Source organism: Macaca thibetana, chromosome 10 (genome assembly GCF_024542745.1).
Source record: "Macaca thibetana thibetana isolate TM-01 chromosome 10, ASM2454274v1, whole genome shotgun sequence".
NCBI lineage: Eukaryota > Metazoa > Chordata > Mammalia > Primates > Cercopithecidae > Macaca > Macaca thibetana.
The window spans coordinates 47,344,096-47,367,995 of record NC_065587.1 but is presented as its reverse complement, the minus strand read 5'-3'; the positions used below and the strand labels follow the sequence as shown (position 1 = coordinate 47,367,995).

The following is a 23,900-nucleotide window of genomic DNA, read 5'->3' as shown; positions in this document are numbered from 1 at the left end:
TGTGGTTCGCTTCCTTTTGTGCTTTCTCTGACTCCTGCCTCCCTCACGACATTTTGTCGTGCTGTCGTCTCCGCCTCACTGGCCTCCCCCGAACCAGGTGAATTATTTTCTAACTTCACACCATAAACTTTGCTCTCTGCCTAGAATTCCCAGCCCTTAACTTTCCTGTCCCCATTCTTGTCTTTACACAGTCAATTTGCTCATCATTGTTCGTGCCTCAGGCTTTCCCCCTCTTTCTTCAATTCTCTACCACTGCAACTCTTTCCTTCCTAGATCCGCCCATACATACTGAGGAGTGATTTGTTTATGTATTGATGATCTGTTTCCCTGTCTAGATTGTAAGCTCCATGGGGACAGGAGCATGCCTATCACGTCCATAGCCCCATTCCTAGCATTCATCACAGGGCCCAGCACAACAGCTTGGGAGATATTTGTTGAGTGGGTGCAGATTGAATTGCAGGTTATATCTCCATGTCTAAACTGGATCGCAAGGGCTAAAAGGACAGCCATGCGTCATCTGTTTCTGTTAAATATGTTATAGCAAGAGCATTCGCATGGTAGGAACAAAGTGGATGTTAATCTGGTACATAGTTGTTGACTGAATTATAGTAGTCCTCACAAAACCTTGGCTCCGAGGATTAAGACAGTGCATTGCATTGGATTGGGCATTGGAGACTGGCCATGGGGGGTGTAAAAAGGGGAAATGGATCGTAAGACAAGTTAGGACAACAGTTTCTATGATCCAATAAATTCATTGAAAGAAATATATGAGCATCTTGGTTAAAAAAGAAAAAGAGAAGAAAAATAGGAACCAGGAGGAAAATGGAATCAGTGTAGTTCTCTCTCTTTTTTTTTTTTTTTTTTTTTTTTTTTTTGCCCCCTCATCTCCTGTCTTTTCCAAAAATCTTTCTAGGTTTCCTCTGTCACATCCATATGAAGTGTAAATTATAGTTTCCAATAAAAATGGCCATTTTCAGCAAATTTTAGCAAGGAACAAAATTTCATTTGAGACTGAAATTTGGCATCCCTTTGCCTCTTCATGCTGGGAACTATTTTTTGTCTTTACAAAATGCAATGAGACATAGATCTTGTTGCTTTTATTTCTAAATGGTACTACACCAAGCTGAAAATGCACTGGGAAAATAGGAGTGCCTCCAAGCTTGGGCCAGCCTTTGCAATCCTAATTTATAGTGCGTGCTGTTCTACAAGGGAGAAATCAGATCAGGGTCCTATAAAAATGTGAGGCTATTTTTAATTGTATGTACTCACTTCCAAACCCATTTCTCTCCCTGCAAATTTCGTTTTACCCTGGCACTCCTAACTAACTACATTGCCACCCACAGAGAAGTCTGGTACACTCAACAGCTAACACTTGATTTGACACCATTTAAGAGGCTGGCAACTCCAAAAGCATATGGAAGATTCCAGATGGATTCCCAGGGACATTTGGCTCCAGGTTTCTCATGTTGGGGAACACGGTTGGCACGTGGAGCAGGCCAGTTCTTTATTATGTCCCATCCGAGGCAAGATGTTGGTTGTGCCTAGACCCCTGACATTACATGCCAGTAGATGCCTACCAGTCACTGTGACAAGTAAAAGTACACCTCCCCGAGTTCTGAATGTAAGCTTTGGGGGACCCAATTCACTTTGGCTGAGAACCACCAGGAGGATTTAAAACTTTTTGCGGGCATCTCAAGATGAAGGTTTCCTATTGTGACTATGAAAAAAATGTCAAGAACAAGTCCCGTGATGTTCTTAGATTTAAGTCAGAACAACAGCCCTAGTACGTATTCTCTGAGCATTCATTACATGTTAGCAACCTTCAAAGCACTTCGTATTCCCTCATTTGATCCTCCATGAAGTAAGCATCGGAGCTATAGTAAGATCTATTTAATAGTGAGACCCAAATATGTCCCAAGACCACTCAGGATTGCCCCTGGTAACCCTGAAGCTCGAACACCCCTGAGATCATGACTGAAGAAGTCTGTGGTGTTCCTCGCTGCCTGCTTCTTCCTTGCATGTTCCTTTTCCTTCTCTTTCTGTATCCTTTATTTCCCATCTTTAATTTTTTCTTTTCCAGTGGTTTCCTGCCTCTTTCCAAAATCACTTAATCTGTAGAAATAAACTGCATTTTTCGGTGGTGGCAGGGACCTCAGAGAGATGGATTGTGATAACTCCAGTGTGGCTAAAACAGGATCAAGAGGAAGCCTGTGTGACTGTCAATCAGAGTAGGGATGGTTCGTATCAGGGTGACACGGTCAGAGTAGCAAACAGTCTTTCAGTGCAAGCTCTGATTCAGCAGTCAAAAGGGTGGATCTGGGAAGGCCAGGAGCTCATCTGCAATTGAGATCCTTCTTCATGGGCAACTCTATGTGGCATCCTCCAGTGAAGGCATCAGGAATCTCTTTATTTCATAGTGTCTAACGATTCTCCTGTGCAAATATGTATTAGGGCCTGTTCTGTGCTTGTGGGATGGGGTGAAGGGATAAGTAAGAAATGAATCCAACTTTCTAAAATTTCACGTCCTGGCACAGCAGACTGAAGCACAAATAGTATCAAGCCCTGTGTAATAGAGCAGTGGTTCTCAGTTTGTGCACTATTAACATTTAGGGTAGAATAATGTTTTTGTTGTGGGGACTGTTCTGGGAATTGTACAATATTTAACAGCATCCCTGGGCTCTACTTAGTAGATGCCAGTAGCATTCCCCTGGTCCTGAAAAGCAAAAATGTCTTCGGATGTTGTCAAATATCCTCTGGGAGTGAAACTACTAGGTCATGAGCACCCCAAGTCCACTGGCTCCAAGCCCAGAACAGTACCAGGAGTTGCCCAGGAATTGCAACTCTTGTAGCCTAGACTGCCTTTCAAGTTTATTTAGGACCCAGAGCACTTTAGCCCGTGGTGGTGAGGCTAGCCAGAATTTAAGTTCTGACCCCTGGGATGAACAGTTTGCCTCTGGCTAGGGTTCATCTAAATGTCCCCTTCATCTGTGCTGGCTGAGTTTCTGTCCAGTGTTGCTTTCCAGTGTGACAGGGCTGCACTGAGTTCCAATGCAAAGTCCTGTCATCACTGCACACTCCCTCCTCGAGCACACACGTTCTCTCTCCATGCTATGTGGCCACTGCCGGGGATACGGGAGGGGTGGTGTAAGCAATTCAAAACTGTCTTTCCTACCATCTTCAGTGCCTCTTTCCTTGATACGACATTAAAATTGGGTACTGCAATTACTCACCTGAGTTTTAGTCCTTATGAATGTGTTTTCTTATGTGGATAGTTGTTCAATTTGATTTTCCTCTGGGGAGAGGTGGGATGGTCGCTGGAGAGTTCTATTTGGCCTTCCTTCTTCCACTCTGGAGAGAAGGTGCTCTGAACTTAAATTATGCTAATATATGAATGCAGAGAGAACAGAAAGAGCAGGTGCAATGAGGCATTGAAAGCCTGAAATTAGCCGCAAGCATGGTAAGAAGTGCAGTAATTCAGTAGAGGCTGAGAGTAACTGAGTCATCACAAAGCCAGGAGCACAGGGGAGAGCACAGAGCGTGCCAGCTTCGGAGACACAGATCCCAGAGCCGTTACAGCATCCACAGGGCTCCTGTTGGATAAGTTGCATCTCGTTTGATCGGGGGTGTGAGGCAACTTCTGTTTCCTTCCTTCCCTTTGTATTCTTACAATAAACTCGAATACCTCAGGTAACACAAGCACATACCTGGGCATCCTACTAAGAAAATAAATACCTCGATGACTTGTATTATGTAATTGTGGGGAAGAAGAGAAGGGAAAAAGGAGAGAAATTAGCCCACTTTTGGGGGAAAATCCTAGCTTTGCTGAGGTGGATAAAACATTTCAAAGTTAATTTGTTTTTTTCTTTTTTTTTTTTTTTTTTGAGACGGAGTCTCGCGCTGTCACCCAGGCTGGAGTGCAGTGGCCGGATCTCAGCTCACTGCAAGCTCCGCCTCCCGGGTTCACGCCATTCTCCTGCCTCCGCCTCCCGAGTAGCTGGGACTACAGGCGTTCGCCACCTCGGCCGGCTAGTTTTTTGTATTTTTTAGTAGAGACGGGGTTTCACCGTGTTAACCAGGATGGTCTCGATCTCCTGACCTCGTGATCCGCCCGTCTCGGCCTCCCAAAGTGCTGGGATTACAGGCTTGAGCCACGGCGCCCGGCCTTCAAAGTTAATTTGTTAAAGGAACTGGAATTCTCTGGGCACATGCCAACCCGCAGCTGAGACGTGGTCTGGAATTGTGTGAATAAGTAAAATGGTTCATAGGAAAAGGTTTGCCTCTGTGTCAACAGGCAGATGATTCATCAAGATTTAGCCAAGACAATAAGAGAAATATTTGAGCATTGCAAAGGACTCATCTCAGGCATCACCTTCTCAGGGGAAGACTCTTCTAACACCCTTCTTCCCTGTGCAAGACCTAGTGTCATTCCATTCCTCCAGGACCCCTAACACCCCACTGCACTTCTCTCTTTGATCATACTGCATTGGATGGTAATCGTCTATTTACTCATCTCTCTCCACTGGGCTATGGGATCCCTGGAGGCAGGGACTATGTTTAATACATCTTGATATCTCCAGCCACTAACCAATGTTTTCCATATAATAGGCACTCAATAAATTGTTGAGTGAGTGAATGAGCAAATTCACTCTTACAGTTTACCTCATGTACTTTTTAAGGAGGGAAAAAGAATCCATTTTAACTCGAGTATAGGTTTTCTTTCCTGAAGAGCATATGGATAAGGGACAGCTACTGATTGCTTCAGAGGGAGAAAAATGATAGAACAGGCCTCCATGCTATATTTCAAACTTATGTCAAGTTTTCTTTTAAAAAAAAGTCTGTCCACCAGCAGTTGTATCATTTTTCAAATTTCATGTCGTCCATTTTCCGAGGCTGCCCATCTGTCATTTCAGGCAGAGAGTATCCATCATGATAGAAGCTAAATAATTTTCAAAGCTGTCAAGGAGTGGACACAAAAAAGGTCCCCATTTCATCTGAACAAAGTTGTCCAAGGCTGGCGGTGAGGATATGACTGGGAAAGGACAGATGGCACCCTGGGAGTGCCTTTCAAATTGGTTTCAAATGGAACAAAGAAAAAAAATTCATTTGAGAAACTAGACCTCAGTCCTTCACATTATATGTTACACATGCACCTATCAGTACCATAATTAGGTAAGAGTTTATTTAGAGCAAGTGTTTCTGTAAAAATAAAGTTCATTTTTCTAATGATTATGTTTTCATACACACATAGTTATGTATGTAGTTTTTTTCTAATTTTAATTTTAAGAGTGAATCATATTTATTTGCCAAATACAGAAAAGTGTAAGGTGGAAAGTAAAAAATCACATATTATTGCACTACACAGAAATAACCATTAATAGTGTTATTTTTGGTGCATATTTCTTCTAGTCACACCCACGTTTGTGCACACATACAATGTATATATACATATTTATATATTTTGAGGCAGAGATTTTATATATAATAAAATATATATAATTATATATAACATTATAATCTATAATAATATATAATATATTTTTATATTTATATAATATATAATATTTATATATATATATTTTTGAGACAGAGTTTTGCTTTTTTTGCCCAGGCTGGATTGCAATGGCATGATCTCGGCTCACTGCAACCTTCACCTCCCCTGTTCAAGTGATTATCCTGCCTCAGCCTCCTGAGTAACTGGGATTACAGGTGCGTGCCACCACACCTGGCTAATTTTGTATTTTTAATAGAGATGGGGTTTCACTATGTTGATCAGGCTGATCTCGAACTCCTGACCTCAGGTGATCCACCCACGTTGGCCTCCCAAAGTGTTGGGATTACAGGTGTGAGCCACCACATCTGGCCTATTTGAGTATGTGTATATGTTTGTGTGTATATATATGTGCATAAACAGTAGTAGTATTTACAATTTTGGTATTGTATTCTTTATGGAATTTCATATCCTGCTTTTCTCACTAAATTATATCCTAAATTATTTTTTATGCCATTAAGTATTCTGGGAAACATGATTTTTTTTTTACTCGAAATGTTCACATTCTTTTTGATTTTTTGAATATTATTTTTTTAGTTGACAAGTAATAATTATACATATTCATAGAGACATAGTGATGTTTTGTTATGTGTAATGGATAGTGATCAGATCTGGGTAATTGGCATATCCATCATCTTAAACATTTATCACTTCTTTGCATTGGGGATATTCAATATCGTCCTTCCAGCTATTTGAAACTATAATATATTATTGTTACCTATAGTCATCCTATAGTGCTATAGAACTCTACAATGTATTCCTCTCATCTAGCTATAATTTTGTATCCTTTAACAATTCTCTCCCTATTCCCTCATCCCCCTACCCTTCACAGCCTCTTGTATCTTCTGTTCCACTTTTTACTTCTGTAAGATCAACTTCTTTTTTTAGCTTCCACATAAGAGTGAGAACATGTGGTGTTTAACTTTCCATTTCTGGCTTATTTCACTTAACATAATGTCCTCCAGTTCTATCAATGTTGCTGCAAATGACAGGATTTCATTCTTTTTTATGAATGAATAGTATTCCATTGTGTATATATACCACATTTTCTTTATCCATTCATCTGTTGTTAGACACAGGTTGATTCCCTATCTTGGCTATTGTGAGCAGTGCTGCCATAAACATTGGAGTGCAGCTATCTCTTTGATTTAATGATTTTCTTTCCTTTGGATTGATTCCCAGTAGTGGGATTGCTGGATCATATGGTAGTTCTATTTGTGATTTTTGAGGAAGCTCCATACTGTTTTCCATAATGGCTGTACTAGTTTACATTCCCACCAGCAGTGTATAAGAGTTCTTTTTTACTCTGAATCTTTGCCAGTATTTGTTATTTATTTATTTATTTATTTTTGGTCTATTTGATAATAGCTATCCTACCAGGGGTGAGATAATACCTCATTGTGGTTTTGGTTTGCATTTCCCTGATAATTAATGATATTGAGCATTTTAAAATACATTTGTTGGTCATCTGTGTATTTTCTTTTGAGAAATGTCTGTTCAGATCATTTGCCCATTTTTAAATTGTATTGTTTGGTTTTTTTTTTTTTGCTGTTGAGATGTCTGGGTCGCTTGTAAATTCTGGATATTAATTCCCTGTGAGATGAGTAGTTTGCAAATATTTTCTCCCATTTTATAGGTTGCACACTATGTTGTTTTCTTTTCTCGTGGAAGCTTTTTAGCTTGATATAATCCCATTTGTTTATTTTTGCTTTCACTCTCTGTGCTTTTGAGGTCTTAATTCATAAAATGTTTTTTCTGACCAATGCCTTGAAGTGTTTCCCCTGTTGTTTTCTTTCAGTAGTTTTATTGTTTTGAACTTTATATTTAGGACTTTGATCCATTTTGGGTTTATTTTTGGTAGAGTGAGAGATGTGGGGCCTAGTTTTATTCTTCTGCACACGGATCTCTAGTTTTGCCAGCACCACTTTTTGAAGAGACTATCCTTTCCCCCAAATGAGTGTTTTGGTACTTTTGTAAAAAGTCAGTTGGCTGTGGGTATGTGGATTAATTTCTGGGTTCTCTGTTCTGTCCCATTAGCCTATGTATCTGTTTTTATGTCAGTACCATGCTATTTTGTAGTATATCTTTAGGTCTGGTTGTGTGATACTTCCAGCTTTGTTCTTTTTGCTCAGGATTCCTTTGGATATTCAGGATATTTTGTCGTTACATCTAAATTTTAGATTTGTTTTTCTATTTCAGTAAAGAATGTCATTGGTATTCTGATAGAGATTACATTGAATCTATAGATTGCTTTGGGTCATTTTAACAATATTAACTCTTTTGATAAATGAGCATGGAGTATTTTTCTATTTGTATCATCTATAGGTTCTTTCATCAGTATTTTACAGTTTTCATTGTAGAGGTCTTTTACATTGTAGAGGGCTCAGTGGCCGGATTTCACTGCAAGCTCCGCCTCCCGGGTTCACGCATTGCCTATTTAAGGTTTCCTAGCCCGTATTTTTTGTAGTATTTTTTACCGTGTTAGCCAGCTATTTCGGCCTAAATAGGATTTTTTACTATTTTAAATAGGATTACTTTCTTGATTTCTTTTTCAACTAGTTTGTTGTTTGTATATAGAAATGCTACTGTTTTTTAAATTATACTTTAAGTTCTGGGATACATGCGCAGAACATGCAGGTTTGTTACATAAGTATACACATGCCATGGTGGTTTGCTGTGCCGATCAACCCATCATCTACATTTTGTACAATAATTTTGTATACTGCAACTTTACTGAATTTGTTTATCAGTTCTAATAGTTTTTTTGGTGGATTTTTTAGTTTTCTCAAATATAAGATCATATCTCAAACAAGAATATTTGGTTTCTTTTTTCCTAATTTGGATGTCCTTTCTTTTTTTCACTTGCCTAATTGCCTTGGTTATGACTTCCATACTATGTTGAAAGAGTGGTGAGGGTGGGCATCTTGTCTTGTTGTAGTTCTTAAAAAAGAAGCTGACATATATATCAGCTTAAAAAATAAGCTTTCAGCATTTTCTAATTCAGAAACGTATTAGCTATAGGTTTGTCATATATCCATTTATACTTAATTTATTAAACATTTTTATCATTAAGGGATGTTTGAATTTTATCAAAAGATTTTTCTTCATCTATCGAGATGATCATATGGTTTTAGTTCTTTTTTCTACTGATGTGATGTATGATGTTTATTGACTTGTATAGGTTGAACCATCCTTGCTTCCTAGGATAAATCCCACTTAATCATGTTGTGTTATCTTTTTGATGTACTGTTAGATTCGGTTTGCTAGTATTTTTTTGAGGGCTTGTTTATCTATGTTTATCAGGAATACTAGACTGTAGTTTGCTCTTTTAAGTTTGTGTTCTTGTCTGGTTTTGATATCAGGGTTATGCCGGCCTCGTAGGATGAGTTAGGAAGAATTTCTTCTGCTTCATTTTATAGAATAGTTTGAGAACTGGTGTTAATTATTCTTTAAAGGTTCAGTAGAATTCAGTGGTTAAGCCATCTGGTCCTAGACTTTTTTGTTGGAAGACTTATTATTGCTGGTTCAATCTCATTACTTGTTATTGGTGTGTCCAGGCTTTCTGTTTCTTCTTGGTTCAATCTTGGTAGGTTGTATGTGTCCAGGAATTTATCTGTTTCCTCTAAGTTTTCAAATATGTTAGTGTATAGTTGTTTATAGTAGTCTGTCAGGATCCTTTATATTTCTGTTATATCTGTTGTGACATCTTTTTTTGTTTTTGATTTTATTTTGGTATTCTCTTTTTTTGAAGTCTAGCAGATTGTTGATTTTATTTATCTTTTTAAAAAACTGACTTCTTGTTTTGTTAATCTTTTGTAAGTTTTTTAGTTTCAGTTTTGTTTATTTTTGTTCTGATATTTTAAATATTTTTTTTTCTTCTGCTAATTTTAGGTTAGGTTTGTTCTTGCATTTTTAGTTCCTTGAGATGCATCAAGTGGTTTATTTGAAATATTTCTAGTTTTTTATGTAGGCATATTTTTTTGCTATAAATTTGCCTCTTAATACTGCTTTTGCTGTGTCTCATGGGTTTGGGGATATTGCATTCTATTTTTATTTGTTTCATACATTTTTAAAATTTCATTCTTTATTGCTTCCTTCACCAATTGGTCATTCAGGAGCATGTTGTTTAATTTCCATGTATTCATATAGTTTTGAATTTTCATGTTGTTATTAGTTCCTGGTTTTATTACATTGTAATCAGATAAAATATTTGATATGATTTTAAGTTTTAAAATTTTTTTTGAAACTTGTTTTGTATCCTAAGATATGGTCAATCATGAAGAATGGGGTGTTGTAGTCACCAAATATTATTGTATTGGGATCTATTTCTCCCTTTAGATCTAATAATATTTGCTTTATATATCTGGGTGCTCCAGTGTTGGGTGCATATATATTTATAATTGTTGCATTCTCTTGCTAAATTGATCCCTTTATTATTATTTAATATCCTTCTTTGTTTCTTTTTACAGTTTTTGACATGGAGTCTGTTTTGTCTGATATAAATATAGCTACCTCTGCTTACTTTTGGTTTCCATTTGTGTGGAATATATTTTTTCATTCCTTTATTTTCAGTCTATGTATGTCTTTACATGTGAGGTGAGTTTCTTCTAGGCAGCATATAGTTGGGTCATGTCTTTTATCCATTCAGTCAGTCTTTATCTTTTAAATGGGGAATCTAATCTGTTTACATTCAAGATTATTATTGATATATAAAAAGACAATATACTCTTGTCATTTTACTGATTGTTTTTTAGTTGTTTTGTATATCCTTCATTACTTCCTCTCTTAGTGTTTATTTTTGTGGTTGGGTGGTTTTTTATAGTGATAGTGTTTGATTTTTTTCCTCTTTGTCTTTTGTGTACTGGTTCTCCCAGTGAGTTTTATAGTTTTGCATGTTTTCATGGTGGTTAGCATCTTTTCACTTTTTAATGTAAGACTCTGTTGAGCATTTCTTGTATGGCTGGTATGGTGGTGAAGAATCCCCTTAGTTTTTGCTTGTCTGTGAAAGATTTTATTTCTCTTTCATTTCTGAAGGATAGCTTTGCTGAGTATAATTCTTGGCTAGCAATATTTTTCCTCCAGTACTTTGGAAATATCATCCTGTTTTCTCCTGGCCTGTAAGGTTTCTGTAGAGAAATGCATTATTAGTCTAATAGGGATTCCTTTATACGTGACCTGATGCTTTTCCATTTTTGTTTCTAGAATTCTATTTTTGTCTTTGACTTTTGACAATTTGACTATAATATGGCTCAGGGTAGACCTTTTTAGATTGATTCTATTTAGGGATCTTTGAGCTTCCTGGACCTGGAAATCTAGCTCTCTCCTAATACTTGGGAAAATGTTAGCTATTATTTCATAAAATATGTTTTCTATACTCTGTTTCTTCTCTTCTCCTGGAACACCCATAATGTGATAGTCGTTACTTAATGATGTCCCATAAATCCTGTAGGCCTTCTTAATGTTTTTTTCTTGCGTCTGCCTGTGTTATTTCAAAAGACCTGTCTTCAAGTTCAGAAATTTACTCCTCTGCTTGATCTAGTCTGTTATTGAAACTCTTGATTATATTTTTAATTTCATTCATTGAATTCTTAGCTCTAGGATTTCTGTTTGGCTCTTTTTTCGTGATAGCAATCTCCGCTGAATTTCTCATTCATATCATGAGTTGTTTTCCTGATTTCACTGAATTGTCCGTATTTTCTTATATCTTACTGAGTTTTCTTGATTATTATTTTGAATTATTTTTTCTGGCATTTCACGTATTTCTTATGATTGGGGTCTGTTACTGGAGAATTGTTGTGTTCCTTCGCAGGTGTCATTTCCTTGCATTTTTTATGTTTGATGTGTCATGTTAATTTCCATGTATCGGGGGAAAAGTCACTTCTTTCAATTTTATAGAGGAGATTTTGAAGAGAAAGATTTATTCATAATCATGGGTCTTGGAGGGTCAGTTTGGTAGGGTTTGTTGGCTTTTGTTTTATGTGAATGCAGTAGTGCAGTCTCCATGTAGTTTCTTCAGCTGTAATCCATGCTAGTGATGTTTGCGAGTGTCTCAGTGACGTGTGCTGAGAAAATATGTAGTGTGATTGTGTGGCTTTGCTGGGGGTGGGATTGCTGGGCGGTTTCTCAGGTCAGGGGCATGTGAGTGTTCATGGTGGATTGGCCAACCTAGGATCTGCCTTGCTAGGGTTGTAGTCATGGGACTGTTACTGTAGCTATGGGCATAGATGCACAGTTGCTTGGCCAACATGGGAGCATGCCTGCTAGGGGCAGACCATAGTGCTTTTTCTCAGGCTCTGGACACAGTTGCAAGGCTGCTTGGCTTGCCTGTCAGTGTGTCTTCCTCCCCAGGGTTGTTTCTCAGGTCTGGGATGCAGATGCAAGGCTACCTGACCAGCCTGGGGAGTGTCTGTTTGGGGAAGCTCAGAGGGATGTTTTAGCAGTTCAGGATGTAGGCACACAGTTGCATGACTGACATGGGGTTATGCCTGTCAGGGGCAGCCAAGAGGGCTGTTTCTCAGGTCCAAGGTGGGGGCACATAGCTTCTTGACTGGCTTAGGGACATGTTAGCTGCTTGGTGGCTGAGGGATCTCTCCTGCTCAGGAGAGGGCACACAGCAGCTTGGCTACCTCAAGAGTGGGTAGCCTCCCAGCACTTTGGGAGGCCGAGACGGGCGGATCACGAGGTCAGGAGATCGAGACCATTCTGGCAAACACGGTGAAACCCCGTCTCTAATACAAAAAACTAGCTGGGCGAGGTGGCGGGCGCCTGTAGTCCCAGCTACTCGGGAGGCTGAGGCAGGAGAACGGCGTAAACCCGGGAGGCGGAGCTTGCAGTGAGCTGAAATCCGGCCACTGCACTCCAGCCTGGGTGACAGAGCGAGACTCGGTCTCAAAAAAAAAAAAAAAAAAAAAAAAAAAAAAAAAAAGGGTGGGTAGCCCTGGGTGGAACGGCCAGACTGTTTCTCTGGCTGGTAGTATAACAGCAGAGGGTTGGTTTCCCTGATGTGGAGGACCAGACTCATAGCCAGTCTTTGGCCTATGCTCCATGCTGCTGGAGTTGTGGTGTCCAGCAACCACTGCAGTGTTGGTGGAATGAAGATGGATCCCCACTGCTGGAGAGGCTACTGGACCCCAGAGCAGTGTGTACTCCAGAGGCAGCTCTGGTCTCAAGGTGGCACCATGCTGCAGCCGTTTGGTTCACGGGGGTGGGGTGGGGGTGGGAAGTGTGGAAGTGCATACACACTGTGCTCCTACTCTGGGGCAGTGCAGCTGCGTGAATTCCGAGCAGCTCTCCAAGCCAGACTCAGGACTGTGGGGTTCCTCTGCAGTAAGAACTGTAGGTGTTTGTGGTGGTGATAGGGACTGGTGGGGATCTTTTGCTTGCCTTTTTCCTGCAAGGGGAAATCCCTTCTGAATCTGGGCAGATCTGATCCAAGTGGGGAAAAAGAGGGGGCAGAGGCCAGATTCCTCCATGCTGCCCTCCTGGATTTCCAATCACCACAGATGTGTCTCCACTCTCCCACTGCACTCCAGTACTCTCTCTTCAGCACTCCAGAAAATCTTAGCCATTCATTGACATTGTCTGTTCTTGGGGGATGAACACTAGGCCTCTCTAGTCAGTCACGTTGCTGATGTCAGTCTTTGAAACATGATATTTTAAAGGTTAAATTATATTTGATTTTATTGATATACCATTATTTATGTATGGTTAGACATAATGATTGTTCTGTTTTTTTGCAATGTTGTATTTTATTTATTGCATTTTCTCTGTCTTTTAGCTGTTCTGTGTTTATCATCTATATAGTGCTCAAGAATCATAATCTTGTCTTTTTATTAGAATGTCAGAGATGAGTAAATGGGCTTTTAAAGAAATAACTCACAAAGATTCAACCTACAGGAAGCTTTTTGATTCTCTTAAATAAATGTTAGTGAATATATATGTTCACTTTTATAATATAGATTAAATTCTGTCAATTAAATGAGTATGCTTGTATCTTTCCTATTTGCTGATTTGTTGTGAGTTGATGTACAAGTCTTCATTTTGGATTAAAAGAGGCTACAGATATGTACAGAATGGGTATGAAAATTTCCTTAAAAGAGAGAATAAAAGGATGGCTTAACTCTTGCTAGGTTAAAACCCAGCTTTGGCATTTGTTTGATCAGTAACCTTGGACATCATTTTTTGAGTTGTAAGACTTATAGAGACCTCAACTTTCTCATTTGTAACTTTGTGGGAGATAATATTATGTAAGATTTTGCAGATTAGATGTTAGGATTATATGGACAAAGAATATCAGTTGTGTATCATGGAGTACAATATACTAGGAGTACCCATGCACAATAGACATTGTTGTTATTATTTATTCTAGATTCTGTCTTAAAGCAGTAAATGTTAGATGTCTTTTCTGGAAATGAGGCAGAAGAAGTGACAGAGGCCTTGAATTATTTGACCAAGCAGTTAAAAATGTAATTCTTTTTGAATAATCCTATACCTGGCTTTTCTTTTTATTTTGCACAGCTTTATTGACATGTAATTTACATACCATAAAATTCACCTGTTTACATGTAAAATTAAGTGATTTTTAGTAAATTTATAGAGATGTGCAGTTATCACCACAGTTCAATTTGTGAGCCATTCCATCCCACCAAAAAAGTTCTCTCAGACCCATTTGAAGTTACTCCATGTTCCTACTTTCAACTCTAGGCAACCAGTAATCTACTTTCTGTCTCTAAAGATTTGCCTTTTCCATACATTTCATGTAGATGGAATCATACAATATGTGATCATTTTCATCTAGTTTTTTTCACTTAATGTAGTGTTCTTGAGATTCATCTATGTCCTACCACGTATCAGTACTTTTTCCTTTTGATTGCCAAGTAGTATTCCACTGTGTGGACATACTGTATTTAGTTTACTCAGTCATCTGTTGATGGACATTTGTATTGTTCCCAATTTTTGGCTATTATGAGTAATGTTGCTATACATATTCATGTATAGGTCTTTGTGTGGATATAAATTTTCAGTTCTCTAGGATATATACCTAGGAATGGAATTACTGGATTGTATGGTAATTTATATTTAACTTTATCTATTTATTTAAAAATTTATTTAAGAACCTTAAAAAAAGTTTTAAAAATTAACAGATAGTTTTAAAATTGTACCTATTTATGGGATACATAGTGATGTTGCATTATATATAATGTATCATGATCAGATCAGGGTAATTAGCATATCTATCATAAACATTTATCATTTCTTTATGTTGAGGACATTCAATATCCTCCTTCTAGCTATTTGAAACTACATAGCATTGTTAACTATAGACATCCTACAGTGATGTAGAATTGTAGAAGTTATTCCTCCTATCTAGTTGTAATTTTGTAATCTTTAACAATTTTCTCCCTACCCTCTCATCCGCCTACTCTTCCCAGCTTCTAGTATCATCCATTCTACTTTTTACTTCTATGAGATCAACTGTTTTTAGCTTCCACACATGAATAAAAACATGCGGTGTTTAACTTTCTGGCTTATTTCACTTAACATAATGTCCTCCAGTTCCAAACATGTTGCCTCAAGTGATAAGATTTCATTATTTTTTATGAAAGAATCGTATTCCGTTGTGTATGTGTACCACATATTCTTTATCCATTCATCTGTTGTTGAATACTTAGGTTGATTCTATATCTTGGGATATCTATTTTGGGAATGCCAGTGTCTCTTCAATATGATTTTCCTGCCTTTTGATAAATGCCTAGTAGTGCGAGTGCTCGATCATATGGTAGTCCTATTTGTAGTTTTTTTGAGGAATCTCCCTACTGTTCTCCATAGTGGTTGTACTAGTTTACATTCCCACCAACAGTGTATAAGAATTGCCTTTTCTCTGAATCCTTGCTAGCGTTCGTTAGTTTTTGTCTTTCCAATAATAGGTATCATAGCTGGGGTGAGGTGATATCTTATTGTGGTTTTGATTTGCATTTCTCTGATGATTAGTGACGCTGAGCATTTTTTCATTTATTTGCTGGTCATTTCTGCATTTAACTTTAAAACAGTTTTCCAACTGTTTTCCAAAGTGTCTGTACCATTTTACATTTCTATCAGCAATTGTCCTGCTCTTTTTGAGTATATTCTCATTTAGTATAAATCCCAGGCCGGGCGCTTAACATAATGTCCTCCAGGAGGACGGGTCTTTGTGTGCTTACAGGCTCATGCCTGTAATCTGAGCACTTTGGGTGGCCAAAGCAGGCAGATCACCTGAGGTCAGGAGTTTGAGACCAGCCTGGCCAACATGGCGAAACCCTGTCTCTACTAAAAATACAAAAATTAGCTGGGCATGGTGGCACATGCCTGTAATCCCAGCTACTCGGGAGGCTGAGGCAGGAGAATCACTTGAACCCATGAGGCAGAGGTTGTAGTGAGCCGAGATTGTGACATTGCACTCCAGCCTGGGTTACAGAGTGAGACTCCATCCAAAAAAAAAAAAAAAACCCAAATATACTCACATTTTTCAGCAAACCAGTATCTTTTGTTTACCCAAACAAACAATGAGAATATCTAAGAGTTAGGATGCCATGTACATAAGAATAAGCACTTTTAAGAAACTACTATGGGTAAGGCACATGACATTGTAAACACATTTTCTGTGAATACATAACCACCATATGAAGCAATTACTGTTACCACCTTTCACAGACTAACCGACAAGAACCACAAGGATTAATGAGGTTTCAAAGCAGGCCAGTGACTTGTGGGTAGCAGCATCGGGATTTGAATCCAGGTCCATCTGGTTCCAAAGCCAGTGCTGCACTGACTGCCAAAGCAAGAAACAAATTCCTGCTGTTTACATGATTAACATGATTATCCAGACTGAGAAATAGTCTTTACTAAAGAGTGTTTAAAAATGGCTATTAATGGTCCCAGGGATAGGCTTTCTTTCTCTTAGCCACAGCCTCTCTTGTCTTCACCCAAAGCAGACGGAAGGATAAGGATCAACATTTCATGGTAAATATGCTGAGAGTCTGGAACTGAAATGAAGGTCGTGTGGGGCCTCTGTGAGAGAAGGCGTCTGGAACTGTTTGGTGTGCTTCTGCTATACTGGCCTGCGGCCTATGCCCATCTCTGACTTTTTCTAGCTGTGTGTCTTTGAGCACATTGGTCAACCTCTCTGAACCTGTAGATGAAGGTGAATAACAGTTGCACATCTTGAGTGGTGGTGAGGATTTGAAGTACTTGAAATCATTACTGGGGAAGTTTCACCACTGTGCAGCACCAAGTGCTGACAATAGGACCCTTCCTTCCCGTCTTAGTCCACTGGAGCTGCTCTACCCATAATGCTATAGACTGGATGGCTTATCAACAACAGAACTTTCTATGTCAGTTCTTGAGACTGGGAAGTCCATGATCAAGGCTGCAACACATTCGGTGTCTGATGAGGACCCACTTTTTGGTTCATAGACAGCCATCTTGCTGTGTGTCCTCACATGGTGACATGAGCTCTCTGGGCTCTCTTTGACAAGGGCATTAATCCCATTCATGAGGGCTCCATCTTCATGGCCTAATACCTTCCAAAGGCCCCACATCCTAGTACCATCACCTTGGGGATTAAGATTTCAACATAGGCATTTTGTGGAATCACAACCACTATAGGACTATAGGACTACAAGACTTCCACACTGTCACCTTTTCTCTTTTGAGAGGCTTATGAGTGTCCTGAGCTGTCAAAAAGAGGACTAGCCATTTAGGAGCAGCCCTGATGGGGATCAGAAAATTCTTTGGACATATGTAGGAGACTCTTCTGCAGGACAATACAAGGGTGAGGTGGCTGGCAAGGGACAGCCTCTACCTGCCTGAGAAGTGAATAGCCAGGGAAAGGAGACGAGGGCTCACCTTGCACAGGGCTGCCTGCTGTGGGCAAGGGATGGTGCTTTGAACTCTCTCAGGGCTAACTGCCCCTTCCAGGTGGCCTTGCCTACAACTGAGTTCCGGATACTGTTCCAACCTCCTCTGAGCTCCATTGAGTCACTGCACACTCCTAGCCCAGGTGGCTTTCATCTCATCTCCCCAGGAGCAGGCTAGTGAACCTCTCCCTCTATCCCAGTGGTTCTCAACCTTGGCTGCGTAGTGGAATCATTTAGCAGAACATAAAAAGATAATGATGCCCAAACCCTACGCCTGGAGATCCTGACTTAATTGGCCTGGGGTGTGTCCTAGGCGTTGGAATTTTTTTAAGCTACCCAGGTGATTCTAACATGCAGCTAGGCATGACAGCCATTGCTTGTTCTCACTGCAAATCAGTATCATGTCATTTTCTATCTCCTGGATGAGCTGGAGCTAGCTGGTCTATACTGGTTTTTGAGGGCCCATTATTGAAATTTCAGGAACTTTACAAACCAGTTATTAAGAATGGTCATTATTAAAAAAATAAATTCTATAAACTTCCAATTAAATAAATTATATTAACAGCAAAGATAATAAAGTCTCAAAACTAAGTACTTCCTAATTATTTTATATTTTACTGTTACCTACACTCTTTAGGTTATTTACATCTATTGCATCTCTGTTACATAGTATGACAATATTACATAATCAGGTACTATGGTGAATCATTTCCCACTGCCACGTTCAGTGACATCATGTTTGTAGCTTGAAATAGTTCATGGTGGGAGTATTTACACCATAGACATTTGCTGATTGTCTAGACTTGAGAAAATGATAGAAGTCCTGTTAATAATGCACATTAAACTTGAATATATTTCATGTCTATAGCTGTTGTGAAGAGCATAAAAAACTGAGGTCATATTCTTCCAGTATTTGAAAGCTATGAAACAATTCAGCAATAAAGCAGCTCATATCATCAGTAAATAAGTATAATTTCCGTATTTTTGTATTTTCACTTTAATTTTACTCTTTACTGTAAACAAAAATATTAACCAATAATCATGTCTCAACTGTAGTCATTTGTCAATTGTAACCATAGGTTGACTGTGGGTACAAGGGCTGGGAAGGAAATCAATGAAAGTATTATGTGAGAATCAATTAACTCTATGGAATTTATAATAAAGAAACACTGAATATCTTATTATTATTTGCAAATTGTGTGCAACATATCCTTTATATCAGTAAAATTTGTAGCAAACGTCTACATGTATATATACATCTTTTTTTTTGTTTTTCCTGGAGAGCCAATTGTTAAACTTAGACCATCATGCTACCACCTACCTCCATACCTTTCTTCAAAAGATCTTTATCCCCTGACTCACTCTCTTTTCTCCATATTCCTGATAAGGCTGTTCTTCCAGAAGGCAGAGGAAAGCCCTTTGTTATAGTCTTTACACGTTAGCCTTCCACACCTCTTGGAGAAGACTGGGAGGGATCTGGAGGGGCAAACAGAAGATATATGACATAATTAGCTGTTTTTTTTAATTATTATTAATAGATTTCAGCTGTGCCTGGAAGTCACTCAATCCTCAAATCACTCTGTGGCTAGATATTATTTCTAAACACATAGGAAACCTACTGCAACAACAACAAAATCTATCAAATACATGTCTTCTTTTCTTTCTACTGATTGTCCACATGGATAGTAAGAAATGCATCAACAGAGGCACTGCCCGGGTCTTCAAACATGAGAGAAAAGGATAACAGCTATGAACACCATATTAAGGCTTAGGTTTCTTGGCATGTCCTGTGATGGTGTCCTTGTCATCTATTTCTGCATAACAAACCACTTAAAGACTTAATGACTCAAAACAGTGACAAACATTTATCCTGTGCACAAGTCTGTAATTTGAATAGGGCTCCGTGGAGAAGACTTGAATCCACTCCTTGTAGCATTGGTTATGGGGATTGACTTAGGGTTGGAGGATCTAAATCCAATATGCTCTCTCCCATGGCTGGTGAATTGATATGGACAATCAGCTAGGCGTCCGGGGGACTTCGGCTCCTCTTTACATGACCTGGGCTTCCTTACAGCGTGATGGTTGGATTCCAGGGGCAAATGTTCTAAACTAGCTGGAAGCCATGTTGCCTTGTATGACTTAGCTTTAGAAGGCACGTAGCATTTCTTATGCTGATGCAGACAAAAACCCCATCCAGGTTCAAGCGACTCCACATCTTGATGGGGGAGTGTGAAGTTCTGGATGAGCATGTAGAACAGGAAGTACTGTTGTGACCCATTTTAGAAATTATAATCTGTCTCAGCTGGAAAGGAAGAGAACGCTTCCCAAAGCACTGCATGGCCCTGGTGTCATGTGTTTTGTGCAGGAAATCAGCAGGTCATATTCCACGACTAGTCCAGAATGACAAGTGGTAAGAATTGAGAAATGGGGGTCAAATGAGATGAAGAGGCAAATATGTTGTTTTCACTAACAGAAATGTCTAAAGAGTTAATGATACTTTGGGTCATTTTTCAATAGACTGTAGGTATGTGAAACAGTGGAAGTGTTGCATTATGAAAAGCTTAATCGAGACAGCCAGTGGAAGTATTGAAAGGTCATTACCATAATACATTCGCAGAAGAAGCGCTCCAAATCATTGTGAAACTCCGTGGCCACATACTCCGCAATTACCTGGAGTAGAGAGACAGTCAGGGTGCCCCATGCCATCTCCCCCAGAATGGAGAAAGACAAGTTGCTCACATCAGAATCCAAATGAAGTGTGTCAGAAGCAAACATAGCACTCACATTAGGCAGGGATGAAGTTCTAGCTGCAGAACGTTTAAATACTTTTTTTTTTTTTCAAATGGGAAGAGACCAAAGGTTGCATAGATGCAGAGACTCTGAGATAAAGGGATTCTTTTCCAACAAAAGTATAGGTAGTTTTCTTTGGTTAGTTAAAGAAGCTTAAATGGGCATGAGTTAGACCCCTAGAAGGGATCGTTTATTTTATGAAAAGCACCCAGCAGGTACAACCAGTTATATGTGGTTCACACAGTTCTGTTAGCTAAACAGGGACCAAGGTGAGGTTGTGTGTCTTTTTACAGATATTATTTTGACATAATTTCTGACTTAAAGAAAAGTCGCAGAAATGGAGAAATATTTACCCAGATTACTCAGATGTTAAATATTTACAATATTCCCCTTCGTTCCTCCCTCCCTCCCCTCCCGTCCCCTCCCTCTCCTCCTGTCCCCTTCCTTCCCTCCCTCCCTCCCTCCTTCCTTCCCTCCCTCCCTCCCTCCTTCCTTCCCTCCTTCCTTCCCTCCTTGTCCTTTTTTTTTTTTTTTTTCTTTTTTTTTGAGACAGACTCTCACTCTGTTGCCCAGGCTGGAGTGCAGTGGCACGATCTCGGCTTACTGCAACCTCTGCCTCCCAGGTTCAAGCAATTCTCTTGCCTCAGCCTACCAAGTAGCTAGGATTACAGGTGCATGCCACCACAGTTGGCTAATTTTTGTACTTTTAGTAGAGACGGGGTTTCACCATGTTGACCAGGCTGGTCTCAAACTCCTGACCTCAAGTGATCTGCCTGCCTCGGACTCCCACTTCCCTTCCCTTCCCTTCCCTTCCCTTCCCTTCCCTTCCTTCCCTTCCCTTCCCTTCCCTTCCCCCTTCCCTTCCCTTCCCTTCCCCTCCCTCCCTCCCCTCCCCTCCCCTCCCCTCCCCTCCCCTTCCCTTCCCTTCCCTCCCCTCCCCTCCCCTCCCCTCCCGTCTCCCCCCCCTCCCCCTGCTCCCTTCCCTTCCCTTCCTTTCTTTTCTTTCTCCTTTCCTTCCCTTCCCCTTCCATTTCCCCTTCCCTTCCCTTCCTTTCCTTTTTCCTTTTGAGACAGGCTCTTGCTCTGTCTCCCAGGCTGGAGTGCAGTGACACAATCATGACTCACTGCAGCCTGGACCTCCTGGGCTCAAGCAGTTCTCCCCGCTCAGTCTTACTAGCTGAGATCATGGGCACACACCATCACACAGGGCTAATTTTTAAATTTTTTGTAGACAAGGTATCACTATGTTGCCTAGGCTGGTCTCAAACTCCTGGTCTCAAGTGATCTTCCCACCTTGGCTTCCCAAAGTACTGAGATTACTGGCATGAGTCACCAGGCCTGGCCTCTTTCTCTTTAATCTATCTCTATCTGTATCTCTGTCTCTGTCCCTGGCTCTATCTCTGTCTCTACCTCTGCCTCTTCCTCTATATCATGAACATATAGTCTACATCTATATCTATATGTCTAGGAAGAGAAATATATACTGATAGATATGTGTTTGCATCAGATATAATGATGATTTTTCAGAACCATTTAAGAGTAAGTTGCAGACAGGACGTCCCTTTAGCCCTAAATACGATGTTTATTTACTAAAAACAAATTCTCAAATTTTTTAACATAATGAAAACACAAGTATCATAAGTAGAAAATTAAAGTTAATATAATGTTAGTATCTAATATACAGACTTTATTCAAATTTTTCTAATTTTCACAGTAATGTCCTTAATAGTAAAATAAAATCTAAGAGCACGTGTTTCTTTATAGTAAAATGAAATCTAAGATCAAATGTAAAACTGATGTCTTTATAGGCTCAGTTCTGTTACTGTACCTGACAAATGGGTCGATAGACATACAAACTCGTAGTTGTATTTGCAAAGTCACAGAGAACCCATTTTAAAATGGCCTTCCCTGGACATGTCAGGCTGAAACCTACAACTCTTTCTGTTGGGCCAGGCAGAGAAGAATTTCTTGTTGGGATTCTCAGAAGACTGGCAGTACACTTGGTGTACAGGCAATACTTGTTAAATGTGTATTTAACACTGAACAAATATTAACATTATAACATTAAGCATTATATGTTTAATGTAATTAATGTAATGTACTTAGTTATGTAATATTAATGTAATGAAATTATATGTAAATAGTATAACATTAAACAACCAAACCTAGAAAAAAAAAAAGATTTAAAAGGAGTTTCCGTATCACCTAAGAATAAAAGTATTTTAAACCTAACTCATCTGAGAGTTGAATTTTCTAATTGAAAATTAGAGGCTTAGGAGGATGTTTAAAAAATCTTTCTATTACTTGGGTATCATTGGGTGAATTGTGGTGTTATTTATAATAATTGTCACAATCACCTTTGAAATTCTAGCAACTCCGACACATTGACGAGAATAAACAGATTTTTCTCCTTATCAAAACTAGTCCTTTTACTAGAATCTGAAGATGTCCTTCGGATTCAAACTGAGGACACCGTGGATACTGAGGCAAGGATGTCAATGCCAGTGGTGTGTGTGGAAGGTAAGCCCAGGAAGCACTGGTAGGAGAGTCAAGATGCGAGACAGGAAAAGGTAGAAACAAATAAAGGGTGAATTTTCTAATAAGTCATGACTGTGGACAAATGGGGCTCACCCCCACTGGGTGACTCATGGAAAGAGTGAAGAACAGAGTTCTATGGAGTTATTCCAACAGAGGGTCCAGGAAGCTAGTGCATTTATCCACCCAGTCCCACTGGTTGTTGGTAAAATCCTGCTCCCAACAATCCTAAGGCCCCAGCATATCCAGTCTGCCTCATGCGAGGGGCTAATGGTCTCTGGCAGCCTGCAAAATCCCTCTTGCAAGGGCTCCCAGCGCTTGTAGCTGGAACCTGCCATGTCAGGCTCCACGGGCATGATGCTTGTCTAGGGATAGAGACGGAGCACCTTCAGCTTCTGCATTTTCCATTCCTGCCATTTGGAACCAGGTTTAATGGAATTAGAGAAGCATTTGAAAAATTAGATATTTGTTGTTTAAGAAAATATGATCAATGAAGGGTCAAACTTCTTCTTCTTCTTCTTTTTTTTAATGAAATGAACACGTAACAGTTCTTCTATGGCTTAGCCATCGCAGCCTCCAGTAGAAATGGGTATGAAGATAATTGCATTATAGCTAACAAGTAGTGGAAAGAGTGAAGCTAACACCAATCGCTTGAGGGAACAAGTAAATTAAATGCTGATGACATTGACCAGGCAGCAAACTACATTCATTGATTATTTTAATTTTCTCTCTTCTACACTCAGTTAAACATCCATAGCAGTGGATTTCAAGGTAACCAAAAGGTTGTTTAGCATACTTTTAAAAGAGTCAGGAACAGCGAACAAAAAGGCCCCTATCAAACAAACAAAAAATAACTTGTCTGATGCGTGTTCTCTACATGTGGGTGTACATGAGTGATTATTTGCCTCTATGTATCTGCTCCTCAGAAGGGGTGCATATGTGTTTCAACAGAAAGGAAGAAAAAGAGAAAATTGTCAGGTGGAATATTTGAATAAAAAAGGGAAGAATGGCCTATCCTAGGTAATTCTATCATTATACAGCATTTTAAAACTATGATATTATGTGGTAGAAGGAAGTAAAAACTTGAGGGGAGGACAATAAAATGAAAGGGAGAAGGTGAATTTCTGTAGCTC

At 39.4% G+C, this 23,900-nt stretch overlaps 1 long non-coding RNA gene across 1 annotated transcript in view; it reads left to right on the top strand.

Annotated features, from left to right (window-relative positions):
- Nucleotides 1–5,721, top strand: part of LOC126929856 (uncharacterized) — a 270,018-nt gene extending 264,297 nt beyond the window's left edge. The window contains exon 3 of the long non-coding RNA XR_007717299.1: nt 5,609–5,721. This is a non-coding gene — a long non-coding RNA (uncharacterized LOC126929856). The remainder of the gene's footprint in view (nt 1–5,608) is intronic.
- The last annotated feature ends 18,179 nt before the right edge of the window (nt 5,722–23,900 follow it).